Source organism: Aethalodelphis obliquidens, unplaced genomic scaffold, assembly GCF_003676395.1.
Source record: "Aethalodelphis obliquidens isolate GAN/ISIS:26980383/991018 unplaced genomic scaffold, ASM367639v1 scaffold47, whole genome shotgun sequence".
NCBI classification, from domain to species: Eukaryota; Metazoa; Chordata; class Mammalia; order Artiodactyla; family Delphinidae; genus Aethalodelphis; species Aethalodelphis obliquidens.
The window spans coordinates 14,354,028-14,366,077 of NW_020837991.1; the positions used below are offsets into that span (position 1 = coordinate 14,354,028).

A 12,050-nucleotide genomic window follows, 5' to 3' on the forward strand; every position below is an offset into this window, starting at 1 on the left:
CTTCCAGGAAGCCTTTCTGCTCTGACAACGCCGCCCTTCACCGAGAGCTCCTTTGTTCTGGAACATTCCATGCACTTAATGTCAGAACAACACATTCTGATGAGTAAATATATTCTGTCTCATGTTGGTCTCTTGTTGTTCTTCCATGTTGGTCCCAATAGCATGGCAGACTCTTTGAAGGTAGAGACAACACTTTATACTTATTTTGTATCCCCTATGGCTTTTATCAGTTAGCTGCCAACATAAAGGTGTTCAATACATATTTGAAGTGAGTTGAATTGAATTTTCAATCAGACACCCACTGGATGGAGACAGCTTTGGTGTGGTTAGGGGTGCAGTGTGCAGAGCACAGTGTTTCTTTCTGAAATTTACATGTTGTAAAATTGAACAGGAACATTGTAAAAACAACATACACGGCGGCTCCTTGGACTCAGATAATGTTGTTTATACATCTCGGAGAATAACAACCTGGGCTCAGGATCCAAGGTATTGGAACCATGTGCATAGGCAGCCCTGGGCATTGAGACTGTGATAGGGGAGTGATGGAGAGAGCTGGGATACGAACTCCTTTCCCACCTCATCTTAAACCCACTCCCACCCAGGTTTAGTGGCTAGACAGAGAGTGGTGGAGACTCAGATAAGGCAGGAAATTCCTGTGGGACCAGGTTCCATGGGTTAGACAGGCATGCCCCCTTCTCTTCTCTTCTCTCTTCTCCTGTCCTTTCTTCTCCTCCCTCTCTCTCACACACACAGTGGCTTGCACAGGTTCACAGTGCACCAAAATGCAAGTAAACAATAGGGCCTGAGCTAGCTCCCCTGTTCCCTAACCTTTGCACACTTTCTTCACCAACAGGGAATCTTTTTCAAGAAAGATTGCAATACTGTTCAACGCATCCAAGTGTGCTTCAATACTTCTAACTTTAATCTGTCTACCTTGGATTAGTAAAAGAGGAACCCACGGTCTTGGGCTCCACCCACTAACAAACTCAGAAACACTTTCATAACATTAACAGCCAAAATGACATGACTGCAGCCTCACAGGTGAGAGCAGAAAATCCAGATTTAATGCATTCTACCCCCCTTTCCTATATAGCCATGGAAACCCTAAGGTGTGTGTTATCGTTTGCTTCCGAAGCTGGTGGAGTTCAGGGTCCTCAGCCTCACAGGCATTCCACCTCTTCCCTTGAACCTGGGAACACATCTGCATTTCATCTGCTCGCCTGCTCTTCCAACCCTGCAAGGTGACAGTGGCCATGCTGTCCTGGACCTATTGGGGTAGGAGGTCTTGCTAACGCTGCCAATCAGGTGTCTTCCCCTAACTGCCCTCCCAAAACTTCTGCCAGGATTCTGAAAGTTACTTTGGGGTGATAACGATACAGTATGAAAGTTAAATTAATTTAGTAGCTGCTGTGAATCGTTCAGACTCGACCTGTCATTCTTAAATAGCAGCCAAAACAAGTAAGGCCATAAAAAGCTTTGGGAGCTCTCCTGACCACACTTTGAGTCCAGTTTGCATCCTCTGGTCCTACAAAGAAGGGCTCTAAGAGTTGAGATATTTGGGGGTGCGTGAGTTTTATCTCTGCTTGGTACTGTGGCTGATGACATTGTAGTCCCAATGTAATGATTCTTTTCATGTGACAAGGAGTTGGAGACAGGGATGCTGAGCAAAGGAGCCCATATATTCACCATAACTTGCATTACTACAATGAATTGCTACATTACTCACCCTTGCACTGGACATTAATCACAAAAACAAAACTGCAGAGCCAGGGAGTTAGAGAGGCTGTGCTATTTCAACCTGCACCCTGTGCCAGGAGCATGCAGCTACAGTGAAGGGCTGCAAAGCTCCCCCTTCCCACCTGCTTTTAAACCATAATCTCCCGTGGTTTGTGAGGGAAAGACACAGCAGGGATTGAGACAGAGATGGACTCTTAGTGTCTGTGAGGGCCACCTGTCAGCCAAGGACTCGCCAGTCTCCTGTGGGTCCTAGTGTTTGCCATTCAACTTACCTGTACCGGCTCATGCCTCATTGTGCCGAACTCTTAAGAACGTGAAATAGTTAAAATATCCATACTTTGGAATATTACATATCTGGGAAAAAAAGAGAGACAAACTTGTTTATTTCATGCCACCGAAAGAGGTAAATTATTAAGGTAAAAAGCAAGTTGCCAGACTTCCCTGGTGGCACAGTGGTTGAGAATCCACCTACCAATGCAGGGGACACGGGTTCGAGCCCTGGTCCGGGAAGATCCCACATGCTGCGGAGCAGCTAAGCCCGTGCGCCACAACTACTGAGCCTGCGCTCTAGAGCCCGTGAGCCACAACTACTGAAGCCCGTGTGCCACAACTACTGAAGCCCGCACGCCTAGAGCCCGTGCTCCGCAGCAAAGAGAAGCCACCGCAATAAGAAGCTCGCACACTGCCACGAAGAGTCTAGAGAAAGCCCGTGTGCGGCAACGAAGACCCAACACAGCCAAAAATAAATTAATTTTAAAAAGTAAGTTACCAAGAGATATATAAATACAATCTAATTTGTCTATGTATATGTTTAAACGAATATATATTCTATTTTCCACCAGCTTATGGGAGACGGGCTCAAATTTGAATCTAAGTAGACTTACAGAAGATGAAAACATAATATATCTAGAATAACTGAGCTTGGGACTAGGATATCCCTTTAGTGTGACTTCCTGAATTGCCTCCCCAGCCCCAGTTGTGCCACAGTTCTGGGATCTTATTTAAGTCAGGGAAATGAAGTGGGGAAAGGGGTGGAAGTTGGTCGTCAGGCGCCTGTCCACACTGACTCCACACGCCATCAATGTTCTTGCTGTCGTGGTCCCTTCGGCTCCAGAAACTTGCTATTCCAAGGGCAAGGGACCCTTTGCCCTGAATCCCCATCCTTCTGTCCTGGCACATCTTGCAGTCCCTTCTCTCTGGTTCTTTCCAAAGCCCTACCTCTCTGCTGGGGAACAGGGCCTGGTTTCCCAGTGCTCTAGCACAAATCCCTCTCCCACCTCCTTTTTGGTCTGAAGAAAAATCTTTCCCCTAGAAGTAAACTATTATATAAAGACAGTGCAAAGCTAAAAAGAAAAAGTATGGAGAATATTCCATCCCCCAGTTAAAGGCAAACAATGGTACTTTGCTCTTGCTTTACCTCGATCATCTTCAAAAACTATAAAAATGTAATAGACAACTTAAAAAAACTGACTTTTAATAGATGCTCAGAAACTTGTTAGTGTTTGAAAAAAATGCTTAAACAAAGGAAAATGTATTTCATATCAAACAAGTTTGAAGAGCCCTGTATTGCAGCATTCTGCAAAATGAACAGAACAAAAAGTTGTTTTGTTTTATTTTTTAAAAAATACTTTTATAATTTTTTAAATGTTAATTTCTTATAAAATGAGATAGAGTTTACATACCATAAAATTCACCCATTTTATATACACAATTTTATAATTTTCAATAAAGTTACCAAATTGTTCTACCATCACCACAATCCAGTTCTGGATTTCCATCATCCCAGTAAGATTCCTTGGAACATTTGCAATCACTCCCAGTTGCCACTTTCAGCTCTAGGCAACCCCAGAACTCCCCCCAGAAGTACACCCGTTCTTTTCTTTTCTTCTACTGCCTCTGTAAACTCTCCAGGTTCTACCAGAGGCTTGGGTTTTGACAACAAAAACCAGGAATTCTGCACAAGTTACTTCACATTCCAACTTGCCACTCGTCTAAGATAGTGAGAACTAACCTGACAAATTGCTTGAATGGCAGAGAAGAAAGGAGAAAACAAGTAAAGAAAAAAAATATTTAGTTTTGTGAGTGCTTACGGGACTAAAATTAGGGGAAGGATGAAAGGTTATTTTGACTTCTTAATCTATGTGCTTCTTGGATTAATTTTAAACTTAAAAAATAAAGAATATAAAATATGGTGTTTTTTTACTAAGAATGAAAAAATGTCCCCTGTTTCTATTGGAATAGTCAGGAAAGTGAGTATTCTATTATTTTTTAAAGCTTGATTGATGTATTTTTAAGGGAATAATTATTTTCCTAAAAGTATTCTCATGAGAAGTAAAAACAAAAAACCTACAAGCATGATAGAAAATCACAGAATTTGGAAATTACAAATTTAAAAAAAAGGTCTTCAGAAACTACAGAAATCTCTTTATGTTCATTACATCTATGAAAGAATATGAATTTGGGGATGTCATCTGTTGCTGGGGTCCCTTTCCTCAAAGCTTGCTATTTCCAAAGCACGGGTAGTAACGCCGATCACCATTGTGTGGCAAAGCCCGAGTAGTTGTCATACACCAAGCACTGTTTAAAGCTCTTAACATACGAGTTTATTTAATCCTCCCAATAACTTTAAGAGATGGGTGTTATAATTATCATCATTTTACAGTTTAGAAAAATTATTATAATTAATCCCTGAAGTTTTCCATGCTGAGCTGGAGCTTCAGCACCATCTGGGTGGACAGCATCCTCCCTCCCCCCGCCACCCCCCCACACACAGTCCTTTGCCTGCCTCCACCTTGAAATCTGTTACTTTCTAACGGGGAAAGGGGGGAATGATTGAGAAAGAGAAGGAGAAGGAGGGGAGAAAGAAGATAATTTGGAGATGAAGTTTGCCCGAGGAAGGTTGCTGGTGGCTGCCCACACGTGGTCCCTCAGACTGGTACTGAGTTATATTTATTGGAAGGTGAAGCCCAGATGCTTCTGGGCTAATCTGAAATATATCTGGAAAGTGATATAGGGCATTAAATTTTTAATTTGAATAATTTAGAAAGCATTTTTCTTTCCCTCTGTAAGTAGAAGAAAATGACAATAAGCAAAGCAAAAGTTCTATTGCAAAAAGTCCCACCCTGGACCAAAGACTTGCTATATTAACGGAATATGTACATGATGGTGTTAAAATGACCCAATCAGAAAATTGGTGGAAGATCTAAATAGACATTTCTCCAAAGAATACATACAGATGGCCAAGAGGCACATGAAAAAATGCTCAACATCACCAATTATTAGAGAAATGCAGATCAAAACTACAATGAGTTATCACCTTACACTGGTCAGGATGGCCATCATCAAAAAATCTACAAACAGTAAATGCTGGAGAGGGTGTGGAGAAAAGGGAACCCTCCTACACTGTTGGTGGGAATGTAAATTGATACAACCATTATGGAGAACAGTATGGAGGTTCCTTAAGAAACTAAAAATAGAGCTACCGTATGATCCAGCAATCCCACGCCTGGGCATATATCTGAGAAAACTATAATTTGGAAAGCTACATGCACCTCTACGTTCATGGCAGCACTATTCACAATAGCCAAGGCATGAAACAACCTAAATGTCCATTGACAGAGGAATGGATAAAGAAGATGTGGTACATATATACAATGGAATGTTACTCAGCCATAAAAAAGAATGAAATAATGCCATCTGCAGCAACATGGATGGACCTAGAGATTGTCATACTGAGTAAAGTAAGACAGAGAAAGACAAACATCATATGATGTTGCTTATATGTGGAGTCTAAAAACATGGTACAAATGACCTTATTTACAGAACAGAAACAGAGTCACGGATGTAAAGAACAAACTTACAGTTGCCGGGGCGGGGGAAGGGGGAGGAGGGATAATTTGGGAGATTGAGATTGACATATACACACTACTATGTATAAATTAGATAACTAATAAGAACCTACTGTATAGCACAGGGAACTCTACTCAGTACTCTGTAATGACTTATATGTGAAAAGAATCTAAAAAAGAGTGGATATATGTATATGTAAAACTGATTCACTTAGCTGTAAGCAGAAACTAGCATGACATTGTAAATCAACTATACATCAATAAAAAAATTAATTTAAAAAATGGATACATTTTTTAAATGTAAGTGGAAACTGAAGTGGAAACTCCTCTGAACATGATGAAGTAAATAAAACAAGGAAAAGCCAGCGTAGCCCTCTTTGAAACAAACTTCAGCTTGGTAGAAATTAAAAAGAGTATATTTCCTAAACAAGAAAAATTCAAAAAAGATATCAACATGTTTAATGAAGGAAAGAAATTCTTCGAAGATGAAGAATCAGAAGAAAATATCTGGAGTTAGCTTGTAACTATTTCCTCTCCACTCTCCCACCCACTGGAGTGTCAAAAGGGCCATTCATCAGCTGGAAAATTCTGCAAAAAACTCACTTGTCAATTACTCAATGATGACACAATAATTACACTTCTTTTTTTAAGATGTTACTTTTAAGAAATATTTTAATCATTTAATTTTTAATTATAAAATTAAATTTTCTTACTTTGTATGTATTTTTGTTTCCTTTTTAATACTAATTCTGGTTCCTTTTCAATACAACTTCATTGCCTTCATTTTATCTGCTAATAAATTAGAATGGAAATGTTTATTATTTACATTTACTGTATTTATAGTTTATGTTTTATAATAATATTTACATATTTTCATATTTGAAATCATTACATATTTGGTTTTAAGGATATTTTGTATTTTCTGAATTCTGAAGTTTTTTGTTTTTTTTTTCTTTTTTGCGGTACGCGGGCCTCTCTCTGCTGCGGTGTCTCCCGTTGCGGAGCACAGGCTCCGGACGCGCAGGCTCAGCGGCCGTGGCTCACCGGCCCAGCCGCTCCGCGGCATGTGGGATCTTCCCCCGCTGGGGCACGAACCCACTTCCCCTGCATCGGCAGGCGGACTCTCAACCACTGCGCCACCAGGGAAGCCCTGATTTCTGAGTATTTTTATATAACATGATGTTAAAGATATTTAACAATTACATAAAATGAAGATTGTGATCCTCGTGTTGATCTTCCATCTTGATGTTACATCATTATTATCTGCCTTTATGCGCCAGGCGCTATGTAAATACGGGAAGACAAGAATGAGCAAGACTCTTAAGAGACATACGGTGTGAACACATGGTCAGTTTCTTCTTCTCTCTCAGACTTCCAAAAATATATATAAATTACTGTCAATTGAGACTTAAAGGTTATTATAAGAATTATCCCAATGGATGTGCTCTGCAGAGCCATGGGCAGGTTTCAGGTGTGTGGTCCCCTTTCTCCCCACTGCAAACATCTCATGTTTTCTGGTTTTTGAGGTGGTGTGGAAAAGCACTGGATTCTTCCAAAATTATCTGTTTTTCTTTTCAATTATGAATAGGTAGCTGGCATTGGAACAGTTAGGAGATCTTAAGAGAGTAACATTTAAGAGATCTTGGTGAAATTCATAGAAAAAGGCATGCTGGAAACACCAGGGTTACCAATGGAGAGAGAAGACAAGAGAAGAGATGCTGAATCTCCTTGGCAATCAGAGCTAGAGGCGATTGTCAGGTGGGCAGTTTTCATACATTTGGATTTGTATTTTTTTTTCCCTTGGGAGAGTGACTTTGGTTATCCAGCAAAATGGTTTGGATAGTTTAAGGAGAAAGCAGCATAAAGGAATGTAGATGATAAGGGGTAACGCACGAAGTGGAGGTGGAAATCAGAGGCACACTGAAAGGAGTCTCTAAATCACTTTTTCATTAAAGCTGCTGATTATTTTCCCAGTTTATAACAAGTGCAACAACAACAACAAAAATAAGACACAAAAAATCCAACAACAATGCTGCAAAGAGCATGTAACACCAAACCAAATGGACCTCAGCCCATTCCTAACTCTGCAGACAGGAGTCACCCCCTCCCCATGAAACATTAAGTTTAGTAAAACAACAAAGAAGCAGAAGAACTAATTATGAGAAGAGGATTAAGGAAAAATATAAATTAAAGAATTTTAAACGCATTTCTATTTTTTTTCCAGCAATTATAGTAACATCAGTGAGATCCACGGACTGCTTCCCAGATTATTTACCAAGCAGAGTTGGAGAATTTTCTTTAATTAATAAAAAAGAATGATTTTTAATCAACATATCAAAGTGGAGATATAAATAAGTACTTCTAGAACACCTATTTTCTTTGAATTTAAACATTAATCTCTTTAAACGTAATTCTACATTATTTGTTATCTTGGACACGTTATTTTGTAGGGAAAAATATAAACACCTCAAATTATCATGAATTCTAAATCTGATCAGATCTAAATTCATGGAATTGCAACCACACACCCCAGATTTGGACTTGAACCCAATCGCACCTCAGATGGGAGGCGGAGCCACAATCTCTGGCTTAGGAGGGGACTCGAACCCACAGTCTCCCAGTTGAAACCACACACCTGGTCTCAGGACTTAATGAAGCTCAGCTTCTTTATGTCTCAGCGCAGAAGAAATTCAGCAAGAGGCACAGTGATAGGCAAGAAGTAGATTTATTAACATCCTTTGTAAAGATGTTGCAGGAAAATGGGGCCCAAGAGGATGGTCATGTCCCAGGTCTCGGGTGAGTCCCTGGGGTGGGCCACCAAGTGAGGGTCCTTGGCTTCTCACAGGAAAGAATTCAAGAACGAGCCATAGTAAAGTGAAAGCAGAGATGGGCAACAGTGACCTTGCGAGAAACACACTCCCCAGAGTGTGGGCCTTCTCAGAAGGTAAGAGCGCCCGAGGTGTTGGGGGCGGTTAGTTTTTATGGGCTGGGTAATTTCATGGGCTAATGAATGGAAGGATTATTCCAACGATTCTGGAGAAGGGGCGGAGATTTCCAGGAATTGGGACACCACCCACTTTTTGGCTTTTTATGATTGGCCTCATGGCGCCTGTGGGTGTGTCACTTAGCTGGTTGTATTACAATGAGCATATAATGAGACTCAAGGTCCACTGGAAGTCAAATCTTCTGCCATCATGGGCCTAATGGATTCTAACCAGTTTGTGCCATATCCTCAATGGCTCCGTCATTTTTTTAAAGGTTGTGCCCTGCTCCCTTCCCTCCTGTCTCAGAATCAATACCAAAAACCTCCTTTACTAAATGTGGTTCCAAAAGAGTTTACTGATATCATGAGATTAAGGTTGTTTTTATATCCTAGCAACACAAGGAGATACACTGTGATCCAAGCCCATATAAACAAAATCTTCTTTTCACTCATTCAATAAGCCAATATTTTTTGAGCACCTACTATGTGACAGGACCTTCATGGGGTTTACATTTTACCTGGAGAAACAAACAATAACAAGTCAGGGATTAAATACATAGTATATCAAATAGTGATACATTCTGTGGAGAAAAGGAAAGGGTTAACATTTTTAATCTATAATAGAATGATTGGGGAAGGAAGACCTCATTCATAAAGTGACATTTAAGCAGAAGCCTGAAGGAGGTGAGGCAGCAAGATATATGAAAAGTATGTAGTGAAACTGCCTTCCCGCAGGTGCAAAGGCCATGAGGCAGAGTGGGCTGGATTTATTTAAGGAAGCTAATATGGCTGAGGAAGTATGCAGTGGACATGAACACGCACTGCCCAGGGGACCAGCAGACGTCAGCTCCTTCAAGGTGTGCCTCAGCTACAGAGAGCAACCTTGCACCAGGTCCCTTCTCATGGCAGTACTCATCACAGGGCTGATGAGGCAGGTATAAAGGTGCAGCTATTTGGGCCTCACGAGAGGCACCTCCAGCAGGCCACGTATTCTCCCAACCTCCTTGAAGTGTTCCCTGCAGCCTGGGCTGCTTCACGTTTTGACTTCTCTCTCTTTTCCCCATCCTACTTCAGCTCACTTCTTTCCACAGGTGTTAAGCCCTAATATATAGCCAGACCAACTCTGTCTCCAGTGTCTGCTTCTGGAAAACCCAGCCTGCCACAAAGAGTGAGCCAGGGAAAGGGTAGCTGGAGAGAAGTTCAGGAAGTTATCTGGGACCTTGACTTTTGTTTTTACTGAGTGAGACGAGGGCTTTGTGGTGTTTGGAGCAGAGAGCTGGCTTGGTCTGACTTTTCAAAAGGATCCCCTGGCTGCTATATTGTAGAGAGAATGGAAGATGACATGGGTAGAATTAGGGAGGGGATAACCCAATCCAGGCGAGAAATGATGGTTTGCACCAGGCAGCAGTGATGGGAAAGGGGCTTGTGAGAAATGGTGGGACTTGGGGTATATTTTGAAGAAAAAGTCTTCAGGACTCACTGATGAAGTGGATGTCCGTGGGAGGGAAAAGTCAAAGGAGACTCCTCTGTTTTGGACTGAGCAACTGGAGAAACAGAGCTGCAGGTCTGCAGACAGGATTACAAGTTTGATTTTGGACTTGTGACAGTTGAAATGCCTTTTGGACATCCAAGAATCTAGACTTCTGCAAGAAGTCTGAAATGGAAATATAATTTTAGGAATCGTCAGCATATGAATAGTATTTAAAGCCATTAGTTGGAGGGAGAGTGGGTGTAGAAAGAGGAAAAAAGACATCCAACGACAAAACCCTGGGACAGTCATCACATTTCACTGTCCCCTTGTGGTCCCAACACCCCTCTCATTACTGTAACAACCATCCCTGCGATAAGCAGGGGTGCTAACAGGAGAAACAGGAGGGTTACATAGTCAATGGGGCCTTCATCTCAATTCTGAGATGCTTATTGTCATAAGCTTTATACTGTCTTTCTCTTGCGCTGTCAGTATGGAAAAAATCCATGATTTCTAGCTTTTACTGGACATCTTGGACCTCCCGATGTCCCACTTTGACAGATCAACCAAATGCTCAAAGCACGTAATCAAACTAGGGAAGCTAGGGAAGGTAAGGAGGAAACTTAGTAAGACAAAAGGAACTGCAGGTCAACATTCTGTTTACCAAATGAGAAAATTCAGGGGGACAGATGGCTGCAACTGTACCTGATGCCGGGAAGCAAAGGGCAGCATTATGAAGGAACACAGCTTGACTCTGGATCCAAGGTACTTTTCCTTAAAGCAGCATACCCAGAATAGATCCCCTAATCTTGATTAAAACAACTTGTATCAATCAGGTCACAGTTCAGTTTTGGTTGTCACTAGCAAAGCTTAATTAGTAGATCACCTGGAAATGATGCAACTTTTAATGAGCAAGCAATTAACATTTAGAAAAGTGATCATCCAGCTCTGAAAATCCATTTTTTATGCTTATTCATAAAAATAAATTTATAAAAACATAGCCAAGAAGACTGATGGTAGATATACAATTTTAAAAATTTTTTATTTTATATTATAGTTGATTTATAATGTTGTGTTCATTTCAGGTGCACAGCAAAGTGATTCATTTATACATATACATATATCTATTCTTTTTCAAATTCTTTTCCCATACATGAAAATCCATTTTAATTCAAAGAGAAAAGTATGAATCATACATGTAAGTTTTTAATAGAAATCTTTCTTTTTCTCATTATGCCTGCATTGGAAAGACAGGTAAAAAGCCAGAGGTAAAAAGCACATGCAAAAAGAGTAAAAGAGTTTCTTTAGTTCAGTGCTTTTCAAACATAATGTGCAGATGAATTATGTAGAATCTCGTTAAATTGTTAAATTATGTAGAATCTCGTTAAATTGTTAAATTCCTTCTGATTCAGTAGGATCTGGAGTAGGGTCTGGATCTCTGCATTTTTAACAAAGCTCCCAGGTGTGATGCTGCCTCTGGTCCACAAATCACGCCTCCAGTAGCTAGGCTTTAATTAACATCATCTGATAAGAGGTTCAATTGACCATGTGGCAGAAAAAAGCTCTCCCTGCAGACACAAGCTCGCTGGGAGATCTTAAATATAGGGACACATTCACAGAGACGGATTATGTTTGACTATAAGCGGAAAGATTCTAAGTGAACAATACCTGTTCAAACCTGAGGAAGGCAGAGGGAAAAAACATAAAATTTTACAGAAGAAAAGATCAAGCAAGAGTTGGAAACCACAGATAGTTCTGTTAAAATGGTACCTAATTATGCATAGGTCTTTATATTGCTTTAAATTTTACAATATCATTTAATTTTTACATCTTATATAAGGATAATGTTTAGACTAGTATCTTAATAGCTGACTTCAATACCTTTGTTTATTTTTAAAAGAATAATTAGGTGTGATCACATTTTCTATTTTCTCTGATTCAGTTGCCTCAACAGTTTTCAATCCTGACTGCACATCATAATCTGGAGACTTTAAAATGCTGATCCCCAGGTCCT

General features: G+C 40.4%; 1 long non-coding RNA gene across 8 annotated transcripts in view; it reads right to left on the reverse strand.

The window, feature by feature from the left end:
* LOC113607324 (uncharacterized) overlaps window positions 1–12,050 on the reverse strand; it is a 150,207-nt gene that overhangs the window by 42,642 nt on the left and 95,515 nt on the right. For all 8 annotated transcript variants that reach the window (XR_003427878.1, XR_003427881.1, XR_003427883.1 and 5 more), the window contains exon 4: window positions 2,010–2,091. This is a non-coding gene — a long non-coding RNA (uncharacterized LOC113607324). The remainder of the gene's footprint in view (window positions 1–2,009; window positions 2,092–12,050) is intronic.